Here is a 12263-nt window from a genome sequence, read left to right as displayed (position 1 = left end):
CACGCACACACAAAGAACTAACAATAGTTGGCCACAAAGACATTTAATTTGCCAGGCGAGTTGTGTTTTGATTTCATCAAGACTCTAGCTGAATTTATTAGCAAGAGTCCGCACAACTCTATGAACATTTAAGCCTTTTACGATTTGGCCAAGTCAATTAAATACATTTAAATTGTTTATGCGAAGGACTTAAACTGTTTTAATGGCCGGCCATAAAAGTGGCAAGTGGCAAGTGGAAAGTCGTTGGCGCTCATAAAAGCGAAATAAAAATGCAAAATTAAATGCACAATTGCAAAATGCAACAGCACAAACGAAGTGGGAAGTACCTGCTAATCCTGCTGCACAGGACACACACAAGTAGTTGTAGAAAGTCAGAGCTCCCCAAAGCTGTGAGCTGGAGGATTATGCAAATGCAAGAGACGTTGACTCTACTCTTTTTGCCTGTGCTCCAGTTTCTATTATCTTGCGTATAAGTAATTATGCTAGAAATTACAATAACCTAAAGCCATTTGCATATGCATGTCACAAGCATTTGCCATTTTCACTCTCTCACTCTCTAGCTTTGAAACTGACCTCACTAGAAACACATATCAATGCTCGACCCGTCGCTTTTAGTTCGTCCATGCATCGTTGACCAATTCAGCCAGGCAGTTATGATGTTCCTCTCATCCTCCTTTTGCATCTTTTATCTCTCTGCATATATGGCCTAAATGCGCTTTTCGCCTGGCATCCGGTCGCCTTTGGCTTTCCAGTTTTGCCTTTGTGGCCAGCAGTGGAGCTCAGTTTGATGCTTTTGTTGGGCGAATGTGCTCTCAGATTACGCTCGTACTTAGTCAAGTAGGATGAGCACAGTTGCGGTTTGCGGTTCACTTGCCTCGCTTGCTTCGTTTCAACCTTGAAGCGCATATAGCGCAGTGCAAAATCTGATTTCCACCTGAGGCTTAGTTTATGACGAGTCTGTCAGTTGCAACCAAGCAAGCAAAGTTCATAAATGCCGCTGCAGCAAGTACAGAAAGTTCTTTGCTAATTCCTCTCTAACTCTAACAAGCTAATGGTGCAATTTCTCATTTATGAGCTGACCAGATTAAGTAAACGCAATGTGTTCACCTGAGAGATTCAACTGAGCAGTAGTTGCAAATATATTAAAATGCATATTGTACTACGTATATGCAATGTGTTGACAGCGAAGACAATAAGAACGTAACGTATACGCAATGTATTACATCTTTAAGCACTGCTGAACTTAATTTAAACAGAATTAAGTCAATGTCTAAACTAATCTTTATATTAAACTGCAATATGACGTATACGCAATATGTTAACAGCAGTGAGAAGAAATTACGTAAACGCAACGTACATTTTTTTTTAGCGCTGTTTAACTTAATTTTATAAGTAAAGCTGCAACATTCAACCGAATTTATGAACACATTTAAAACAAGCTAATATTTCAAACACTGATGTTACGTATACGCAATGTGTTGACAGTAGGTAAAACAAGTATACGCAATGTGATCAATTTTCCAAAACATAGACTTCATTTGAAAATAAAGCTTTCCTTTAAATCCTGACATTAAGTATACGCAACGTGTGACTTCCATATTCACAGCTCGAACATGTTTTACATTTTTAAATACAACTAAACTTAATTTACCATAGTGTAGTATTTTTGAAACCCCAATATTACGTATACGCAATGTGTTCACCTCCAAAGTCCCAGCTCAAACATATTAAATTGCATCTAATATTAAGTATACGCAATGTGTTGACAGCAGAGACAACAATTACGTATACGCAGCGTGTTACGTTTTGAACATATTTAGGCTTACTTTAAAAAAAAATCAATTATAAAGCTAGGCTGTGCTTATTTAAAACCCCCAACGTTACGTATACGTAATGTGTTGACCTCCATATTCACAGCCCAAACATATTAAATTGCTTATAATATTAAGTAAACACAATGTGCTGACAGCAGACGCAAGCTGACAGCATTTCAAACAAAGAAATCAAGTATACGCAGCGTATTGAGTTCTTAAATAAAGCTAAATTTGCTTTAAAGAATCTTTCTTTTGATATAAATATAAAAAGAAATCCAACTGCATTCATCAAAATGCCTATTAAAAGCTAATCTGGCAATATTTTATACCGAACAATGTGTTGACCTGTTGGACAGGAACCGAGCTGCCATTTTAATTATGTTTTGTTGTGAAAGCCAAAACAAAATCCCAAGAAAATCGCAAAACAAACGATAAACGTTGATTGACCCAGCACGCTAGAGAGAAAGCAGAGAGTGAGAGACTGAAAACAGAAACCAGCAGGTGATGAAAATGAGAAGCGAACGAGAGAAAGGAAAACAAAGAGGGCCGAATATGCAAAGCGGAAGCAACGAGGACAATTTGAGTCCATTAGCTGTTAAGCCAAAACGACAGGCCGAAAAACAACAACACGAACAACAAGAAGTAGCAGAGTAAGCGACACCACAGCAGCAGCAAACCGCACAAGCTAATAATGTTGTCCACTGTGTGGGCACCTGCAAACTGAGCCATTTAATGGACTCCAACTACTGTGGCAATCCTCCATTTCAACGTCCAGCAACTGTTGATGGCGCAGAGAGCGAAAAAGTTTTTTGCTCTGTGTTTCTCTCCCAGCGGGTTGCTAAACAATATTACTCGCTGGTCATGCTGATTGGCCTCTGCTAGCCAATAAATAAATGAAAGTTTTGCCCCCTTTCCTCCTTTCCTTCCTCCTCCCTCAGGTGCGTGCTTTGAAGCGGAAATTCTCAATTCGCATGTTTAATTTCGATAATCACAACTACTGCAACTACTGTGTATTAGTTTTTAGTCCTCCTCTGAGTAATTGATGTGAATTTAGGCAAATCTGTTCGAGTTCCTGCCAAATTTGTGAAGCGGAAATGCAATTTGTATTTTGCAGTTTTGAGCAGCGGAAACAGAAGTTGCTTGCCTGCTTGTCGATCAACGCAAGTCTGTCGAAAGCAGTCTCTCTCTCATTAATATTGTATTGACACATGAGTTGTAAACAGTTCAAAACTCTCGTGCCATATTTCTCCCTTATACATAATTCAATCAATATTTAAGTGCTTAGCATTTTGTTTGTTTATTTGTTATGCAAATGCAAGCAAATATTAATTAAATTTCCAATTGGTGGTGTAATGTCTAAACAGCACACAGTTGATTGGATTGACATTATTGTTGAGCTTGTCGGATAATCGTTGCTTGCAATTAAGACTGCAATAAAAGTATATTTGCTTTGTGGATTTCACTGCTCAAATATTAATGCTGTTTATTGCAGCTTAAAATTCTTTGTGAGCAAGATAGTTTAAATGCTTCCCTAAGACTCTTGAGCACTTGCCAAGTCAACTCCTTTGTCATTTGTTACTGTCACTGCTTGGCATTTAATCAACGCTGCATAAAAAGTGTTGTATGCATTTTTTAACGCTTCGCTGCAAGCTGAAAACTTCGCACTATGACTTGGCGCAACAAAAAAAAAAATATTTCGACTCCAGCAAGTCTGCAATATTTGGCAACATATTCGCCCCTTGTTGTCTGTTATCTGTAAACTAAATAGTTTCCTCTGTAACGTGCTTAAACAAAATAATTGCTTATCTTTCCTATGCTAAATAAATAGAGAAAAATATGGAAAATAAATCGTTATAAATTGCTTACAGCATTTATAACACTATAAAATTTTATTACATTTTAGTCACAGCGTAACTCATAGTCAAGTCAACTTTTATTTGCCACATTCTAGCTCATTCCGAAGGGCAAACATAATAAAGCAGTCGATGAGTTCGTGTAACATTCACAGCACCGTGTATGTAAAGCACTTCTGTCAAAGCAAACAGAACTTATTGGAAATTTTTCTCATTAACTTTTCTAACATGTGGCAGCAGCATCCGCAGCTAAGCTTAGTTAGTCCGAGGAATAGTTCCACAATTAGTTAGTTAGTTGGTTGAGGATATTTAGTTTTAAAGTTTGCATAAATTATAAAAGAAGTAAAGTGAGGGGAGGAGAGAAATGTTCTCCCACTTCGCTTTTGACAACAAATATCCCGTCAATATGTTGACACATATATTTGCATATACGTGTGAGAGGCTTTTACGTTGACAGCATTTCGACTTGGAGGTCATAATAAGCTTTAGACACACGCACTCAGATCCTGTCACATATCACAGCGATAAGTCATGGATCTTGATATGCACTTGAATCAAAATCCAATTAATTTGCGTACACATAAATCATGTATCAAATTGAATGAGGTTTGTTTTCGTTTTTCGTTTTCAATTTTGCTGTGTAACTCGATACGCGATAAACGTTATTTAAGTTCATATTTTATTGCCGACATTTGTACGATGTCAGCACAAAATATTGGCAAAGTCCTTTGATTAATGTGCCGCAAAAGCGTAATTATGAGTTCAACTTCAAGCAGGTGAAACTTTCGACGACCTTTTCAACCAAAAGCTAAAAGCTTTTCTGCTTGGTCTCATAAATATTTTTGCGATAATCTACTTGCGAAAGTTTTGTTTGCCAAACTAAAAGATATGCGCATCGTTATTAATTTCTAATTAATAACGTTTTTGGCTTTGTAACACTTCGAGTCCTCAACAAACTGTAGCCTTCAATTTTCATTTAGTTCATAAACAAAATTTAGAGAGAGTAACTAAAGCCACACAAAGAGTTTCGCCCACACACACATACAAACACACACACAAAGCCCAAAGTGAATGCCAAAGCAAAAATGTGGCTGGCAAAACTTTGACCTTTGCGACTAGGCGAAAAAGTGAAATAAACAAACAAATTAAAGCAAACATAAAATAAAGCCGCCTCTAAAGCAAAACAAAATGCCTCACTGATCGGGGTCGTCTTTTGGTTAGCAGACGTCACAGTTGGGGAAAAGAGTAAGAGAGGTAAAGGCTTGTGTGTATGTTTTTGTTTGTCTTGGCGCCTAAATGCTTGGGCGTGCCCTGAAAACCAAGACGAAGGCGGAGTCTGTAACACGAGCTAATTCTCAAGCCAAGACTAAGATAACAATTTTTGTGCGGAGGTCGAAATAAATCACACAACAAGTATGCTGTCAAGCAATTTGTTATTGAAGCTCAACTCAACTCGATGTAGTTTGAATAGCGGCGACTAACTCTTCATTGTGTCGCACATATTTCATAATTAATTATGTGTAATTACGCTGTAATCTCTTGCAAGCAAACGTATTGAATTCGCATAGCAAGAAAATCAATTACAAGATTTCTCAGCTAGATTTTCACGCCACAGCCAAAATCTCTGCGCTGACAGGAAATCTCTATTCAGCATGTATCTGTCAGCAGGACAACAACAAACAGGAAGAAGAACATTTGCTGTTTTATGTCTAAAAATAAAGTGAAATACCAAATATTACGCATACGCAGCGTCGCCAAGGAGCAAGACTCATACTACCCCAACTTTTATGTTGTTAAAACAATGCTCTCTATGGCATTGGGTGTTTTTTGAGGGTGCCGCCCACTTGGGATTGTTAGGCGTTCGCATAATTAGCATAAATGTCATAAATACTCTGGTGCCTTCTCTTCTCTACGCTTTGCTCCGTTCCGAAACCCGCAACAAAACGACGCTTTGAGTGTAGTCGTAATGGGTTTGGTTTTCGGCATCTTTTCATTTATTTTTTTTTACCGCTTTTTTTTGTTTTTTTCTGTTTTTTTTTCTTGCGCCTCTTGAACAAGAAGAATATCGATCCAACTTTAGGCACAACTTTGCCATTCGAAATTAACATGGAAATCAAATCAACAAATGAAACAAAGTGAAATCAAATAAAAATGTTTGCGCAAACAAAAAAGGCGAGAAACACAAAACAACAAAACAGAAAACAGAAAAAAGAAAGCAAATCGCAAAACGTTGTGCAAAAAGTTAAGCAAGGACCAAGCACACAGGACAACAGGAAACACAAAAGGCCAGGCCCCACAAAAACAAATTTGTATTTCGTCATTGGCCGCGTGCCGTTTTCCCATTCGCAGTGCCGTAGCAAACAAAGTGCGTAAAAAACTAAAATGTATTTCGAAGCGCACATTTGGCTAAAGGGCTTGCCTGCGATGCCTTTTGGCCAGCGGCTAAAACCGAGGCGTGTCTTCGTGCTGTGTGTGTCCTTGGGCATCGTCTCATGCATTGCTTCCATTAAAGTAACAGCCAGCAAATGGCATTCAAAGCATTTCAAGCACACACACCAAACCAAAGCAAAACTCAAGGGCTCTGAACTCCACTCGAGTCGAGTCGAATCGAGTCGAAGCTGCCAGGCGCCTTCGACGATTGCGACAGACGATTTGACTGTCTCATTAGACGTAATTCAAGCAGTTTCACTACTGTTGTGCTTCGCTCTCTAAACTACATTGAACTCTTGCACACAAATGACATTTACCAACTGCGTGTGCTGTGCTTTTGCTGTGTGCAGCGGGGCGTATACGTAATGTGCAGTCGTAATACTTTTGCAAGCAGACTTGAGCTACACATAAAATTCTATGTGTGTGTGTTTGCTAAGAAATTGAGCTCAGTTACTGTAACTACTGCTACTACAACAATAATCTGGGGAATTTGATAAATATTATATTAAATACGCATTCTTCTCGATATTATTGTTATTAAAGTTCGCTTTGTAGCACTTTCAAAAGCACTTTCTATTGAACGATTGTCTGTGGAAAATTCAATTTGTCATGAAACGAGATTTTATTGAATGTCATATATAAGCGTATTTATTTTTGTGCTCTGCCAGAAATAAATACGCCGGGATTTGACCGATTTCCCAAAATATAACCAAAGGGAACTTAGAGAAGGAAAAGCATAAATACAAGAGAATTTTTTGACTTCACAAATATTTGTTTATGAAAGAAAATATGTAAAATGTTTAGCTAATAATTTAATGTTCCATTTAAAGTAATACTCGTTAAATAACAAATAAGGAATCTACAGCCGAATGCGACTGTGGAATATTTTTAACCCATTTTTAGCTAAAGCAAAACTGTTCGGTATTATTCTTAAAACATGCCAAATTATTATATCAAAAATACTAAAATATACCAAAGGATATGTCTAGTATATTAACATACTAGTACGTTCAAAATATACCTTAAAATATATATTATTATTAAAATTAAAAATTAAAAATTAAAAATATTCACCAAAGGATATAATATTTTTTGTATATTAACGATCTAGTACATATTAAATATACCTTAAAGTATACCGCATACCATAAAATACTTAAATATACCAAAGGCTATTTCTGGTATATCAATATACTAGCGCCTACAACATATACCATAGAGTACAAAATTTACCTTAAAGTATACAAAGTTATTATGCAAGAATACTATAATATACCGAACACTATTTCTGCTATATTAGTATACTAGTACATTCAAAATATACCATAGAGTACAAAATATACCAGAATATCAATTTAACCACTGAAAATATAGATATTAACCATTGTCTAATCCGTTTAAAAATAATTTAAACGTACCTAAAACAAAATATTTCCCTTTAGGTCAAACCAAGTTGAGAGTTCATTAAACCATAATTGAAATTTCTGTGATTATCTACTTGTATTACCCCAGGTTAAGAATATTTAAAATAGCTTTGCACAAATCCATAGGCCAAATGGTATTTTGTATTTTTTCCTGGAACCTCAATCCTAAACTGCAAAGCAATAACACGCATTCTATATTTAGGTCAAATAGTAAAGCGAGCAGCTGCTACGCACTCGAAGCTAATACAGTTTTATGGATTCATTTTTTTGTGTTATGTGGTATTTGTTGTTGTGCTTTTGCGATATAATGCTATAGAAGTGCGCTTTAAATATTCATAGTTCGAGCTTAATAGGACTTAAGAACAAAGGTAGCCGCAACTGGCAACCTGAAAATTGATTTTGTGGCTTGAAGCACAATGCAATTGGGTCAGAGTTAGTCAAGAGTCAAGCACTCCCGATGGCGCTGCAATTCGGTAAAACACAGTGACAGTGGAAAGAAAAAAGAAAACTCACCTGTAACCAAACAGGAAAATGAAACTACAGCAGCTGCAGGCAACGCGTGTGGCGTGTGGCGTGCGGCAAGTGACAGGTGGCGTGTGTGGCAAGAGGCAGGAGTGATGAAAGGCGGCGTTTTCTTTGCTGTGTTTTTTGCGTTTACTCTGCGCTGATTGATTTCTCTCACTCGAGTTAATTGAATTGATATTAAATTGCAGTTGCAGAAACTCGCGAGTATCTCACACACACACACACTCACAGTAAATGTTGTATTGTATATTTTTCTTTTAGTTTATTTTTGTTGGTCCTGCGGCTGAAGGAGGAGCGCAATGCAATGCGACAGATGCGGTCAGTTGCTCTCGCGCGACTGACTGATGAATGAGTTCGCTGCTCGCTGAGGTCGGTCTTCTTTCTACTCGTGTGTGTTCCGTTACTCTCGGTATTCACTGAGTGTATTCGGTTCTATTCAGTGTATGCGTGAGAGGTTAATATTGTTGTTTTGCTTTTGCTTTTGCCTTTGCTGGAGGCACAGCCAAACAATTTCAATTCGGCTCGGCGACTACTGGGCCAATGGGCCAAGTGCGAGCGCAGCGAAAGCACAGTAACAACAACAACAACAACGACAACAAGAGGAAAGCGAAAACGAAACGAAACCAAAAATGCCTTAAATAATTTATTGCATTTTTCATCAACAACAAAAAAGTAATGAACACAATGTACAATGTACAGAGAAAAGCGCCAGAAAGCATCAGCTACAAGTCACTTGTAACACGGTCTTTTTTTTTTTGTTTTTAATCTTCAATTAAAGTACATATATTTTAGCTTTTCCTTTTGTTCTTATTGTTGTTTGACTAACAAACTAACCGTTGAGGCGCCAGGACACACGTTGAGCCCGCGCGATTGTCAAAAGAGAGAGAGAGCGAAGAGTGAACGAGAGCGAGCGAGTAAAAAAATACGTCCACTCCGCTGCGTGACTCGAACTGAATTGAAAAGCGTTTTTGGCCAACCTCGAGTTGCAGAGCGTTTTTCACTGATGGAAAAATTCTTCTCACAATTTTCTCAAGTGCCGCCAGCTTCGTCGACGTCCTCTTCGTGTCTCTGTGCGTGTGCATGCGTGTGTGTATGTGTGTGTGTGTGTGTATGTTCATGTTTCGTTTCGTATCTATAAAGTTTATATTTCCATTGACACCCTTTCCCCAAGTGTTCTGCATGTGGCTTTGGCCCAACGTGCGAGTTTCATTTCCATTTCGTCTCAACCTGCGAGCTTGCCAAAGCTTTCTCTTTCTCTCTCTCGCTCTCTCTTTTACTCTTTGCTCACCTGTTTCAGCTGTTTGCATTGCGCTTTCCAGATTGCACAATAATAATAACAACATGTGTAGCTTTCTCACATTGTGGCTAAACTTTTGCATTGCTTTACGCACTCAGCTGTTTACACTTCGGCATTTTACAGCTGAGCTGGCCATGCTTCAACTGAAGCTTTTTAAAAGCTATAGCATATAGATATGGACTAGATCAGAAGTAATTTTAATGGCTGTGATCTTGACATTCATTTGAGTGCATCAAATTCGAGGCAATTATTCCAAAAATGCAACAGCAAATTTGTCAAAGAGAAATATTGTAGCAAATTAAATTTTTGTAATTCTTACAGTAATAATAAACGAATAAATAATTTTTTTTTCAGTTTTTGAACGTCAAATAAATATATATTTTTTTAACATTCAATCAATATATTTTTCCATACTTCAAAAAGAAAATTCAAGTTTTTATCATAGCTTTTATATTCGAATCAATTTATGGAATTATAATTTTAGGAAATTAAGCATAAAATAAACATTTTATTTTGTATAAACTTTCAAATTTGAGAAATTTATAGAGGAAATATATTTTTTTCTAATACAAATTATTTCATTTTAAATTTGATTTTATAGTAATAAAAGAAGAATGATTTATTTTGTATTAATTTTTGGAATTGAAAATTCAATAGGAAACTTAATTCCTTTTTTATGCATAATATTTGATATATCTTAATTATATAGCACAAATTGAAATGATTTATATATAATAGATCTCTATTAAGTTAACCTTAGTATAAAAGTTCTAGACATTCTTACGGTATGCCTACGTATCAAAAGAAAGAGAGAGGGAGAGGGAGTAAAACTCTGACGACATTCGACAATGTTGTGCACTTCCAGTTGAAGAGCTTTTACTGTCTTTGTTGCGTGAGAAACTGAGAGAGAGAGAGAGAGAGGAAGCAGGCGAAGCTTTTGCTCCAGTCGAGAAAGAAATAGGCGGCTATGCGAAGCTTTTACTCGGCAAGCAAACGCTTCGGCAACGCAGCGCGTTTCATTGATGCCCAAATATAGGTCAACAACGTGCTGCGCTGCAGTCGCGGAGGAGAGAGGGAGAGGGGAAGAAAGAGTGAAAGGGAAGGCAGTCAAAGACGAAGGCAGCGAAAAAGACGTCGTTTATGGGTTTATCAGTGCAATGGAAACGATGCTGATGCCACTTTGTGTACATGTCTACATCTCTGGCATGTGTGTGTGTGAGTGAGTGTGTGAATGTGTGTGCAAATATTGTGAATTGCTTAGATGGCCATAGTTGTCGTTGTCGTTGTCGTAGTTGTTGTTGTTGTTACCATTGTCGTTGCCGTTGTTCGATGCCGCTGACATTACCGCAGTTGCGGCCGCCATTTGAAGCAGTGAGTTCGCAAAAACAATTTGCACGACATCGCGTCGCAACGCAACGCATCGCGTATACGCCCCGTTATCATCAATGACTGAATTTATGACCGGCCTTGTGTCGGCATTCACAAATATTTGGTGCATTTGTCATGGACTCGTCGCTGTCGTCGCTGCTGTCGACGGCGACGTCGACGTCTCCGTCACAGTTTTGTGTTGCAGTAATTGAATTTTATGCGCCGACAGCTGACAACACATTTTGCCTTTTGTGTGTGTTTGCTGCAATTTTTGCTTTTTGTTATTTCGCAACGCGCTTTGCTTCATTCTCGCTTTCTGCTTTTCTATTTTTGCGCCCTAAATTGGGTCAAAAGTTGAACTGCTGCTGGTCCCAACGATTGTTGCTCTAGCTAAGCACATTTTCAGGATAATCTTAATTGCGCTTTTAATACTTCGTCCTCCTACTCCTCCTTCTTCTTCTTCACCTCCGTCTTTCATCATTCCGCCCGGAATCCGCAGCGAGTTCGTTGCATTACGCCAAGGACTTGCTTAAGGGATAAAGCAAAAGCTTGTTCATGTCGGCGTGTTTGACGCCTCGCTGAATGTGCAAGAAGGCAGCGCAAAGGACCTCAAGGATTTGAAAGCACGTTGCCCTCCTACTCTGGCTGTGGCTGCCTCAAGCTCAAGCTCTTTTACTTTTGCGCTACTCACGTGCATTCGTTCCAATGGCCCCGCAGGCTGGCAGGCAGCAAAGAAACCCAACTGCCAACTGCCAACCCAACGCAACGTTTTCTATTTTAATCGCCCCCTCGAGACGCACTTACTCAAATCCATGCTACGAACAATTTTATTTCATCCACTTGAAAATCGAAAATCCCCTAGCCTATGCTTATCGCTAAACAATTTGCTGTGTGTTTGGCTGTTTGGCCAATGGCAAACACAGTACAGCACTCTTTCAGCCAAATTATCTATGTGGAAACGATGAATGAAATTGTTGTCTAACGGCCACTTTAGCCCCAGCTCAATGGCCATAAAAACGGGCCAACAAAATGAGTGCTGCTCGGCCTTATGGTCAGCTTCCTTCTTCGCTTCCTTCCGGCTCCGTGCCCCTTTCCACTCAGCTCTTTCTTGTAGCTATCTTGTTGCCAGGGTTGTTTTGGCATGAATACGTAATAATAAATCAATGAGAAAATAAAATAAAGCATTGTTTAAGACTGACAAAAGCGAAGCTTTCCGACAGCGAAATTAACATCGAATTACGCGTTTAATTTTTGCAATAAATTAAGCAAGAGAAGGAAAATAATATGAGTGGAGCTTGTGTCAATGGGTTAAGTGAAGTATAAATTATCGCAAGTAAAATAGGGAAGTAGTCGAAGCTATTGAGTATTGACTTCCTTGCGTATACGTAATTTCGCAGAAAGCAGTTCAATAAATTCAACAGTAAATTTTAAAGCAAAATACCGATTAGCTTGAAATCCGCCAGTTGTATACGTTATTTCTGGGAATCAATTGATAATGCTCTGATATTGTATTATTATTGCCACCAAGGAAGCATATTTAATACGTATACGC

The 12263-nt window shown here is 38.2% G+C and overlaps 2 protein-coding genes across 6 annotated transcripts in view; one reads left to right on the top strand and one right to left on the bottom strand.

Annotated features, from left to right (window-relative positions):
- Window positions 1–9000, bottom strand: part of LOC133835087 (slowpoke-binding protein) — a 51401-nt gene extending 42401 nt beyond the window's left edge. For 2 of the 3 annotated variants that reach the window (XM_062264954.1, XM_062264957.1), the window contains exons 1-2: window positions 8881–9000; window positions 8035–8478 (exon numbers count right to left, since the gene is read on the bottom strand). The gene's annotated coding sequence lies outside the window, so the exon portion shown is untranslated. Of the gene's footprint in view, window positions 1–8034; window positions 8708–8880 lie in introns of those variants that run through there. The other variant, XM_062264955.1, reaches the window with a different exon arrangement.
- Window positions 1–12263, top strand: part of LOC133835085 (unconventional myosin-VIIa) — a 67319-nt gene that overhangs the window by 37616 nt on the left and 17440 nt on the right. The gene's annotated exons all lie outside the window — the stretch shown is intronic.

Source organism: Drosophila sulfurigaster, chromosome 2L (assembly GCF_023558435.1).
Source record: "Drosophila sulfurigaster albostrigata strain 15112-1811.04 chromosome 2L, ASM2355843v2, whole genome shotgun sequence".
Lineage (NCBI taxonomy): Eukaryota > Metazoa > Arthropoda > Insecta > Diptera > Drosophilidae > Drosophila > Drosophila sulfurigaster.
Note: the sequence above shows the minus strand (reverse complement) of the source record. Positions and strands in the feature narration are given on the sequence as shown.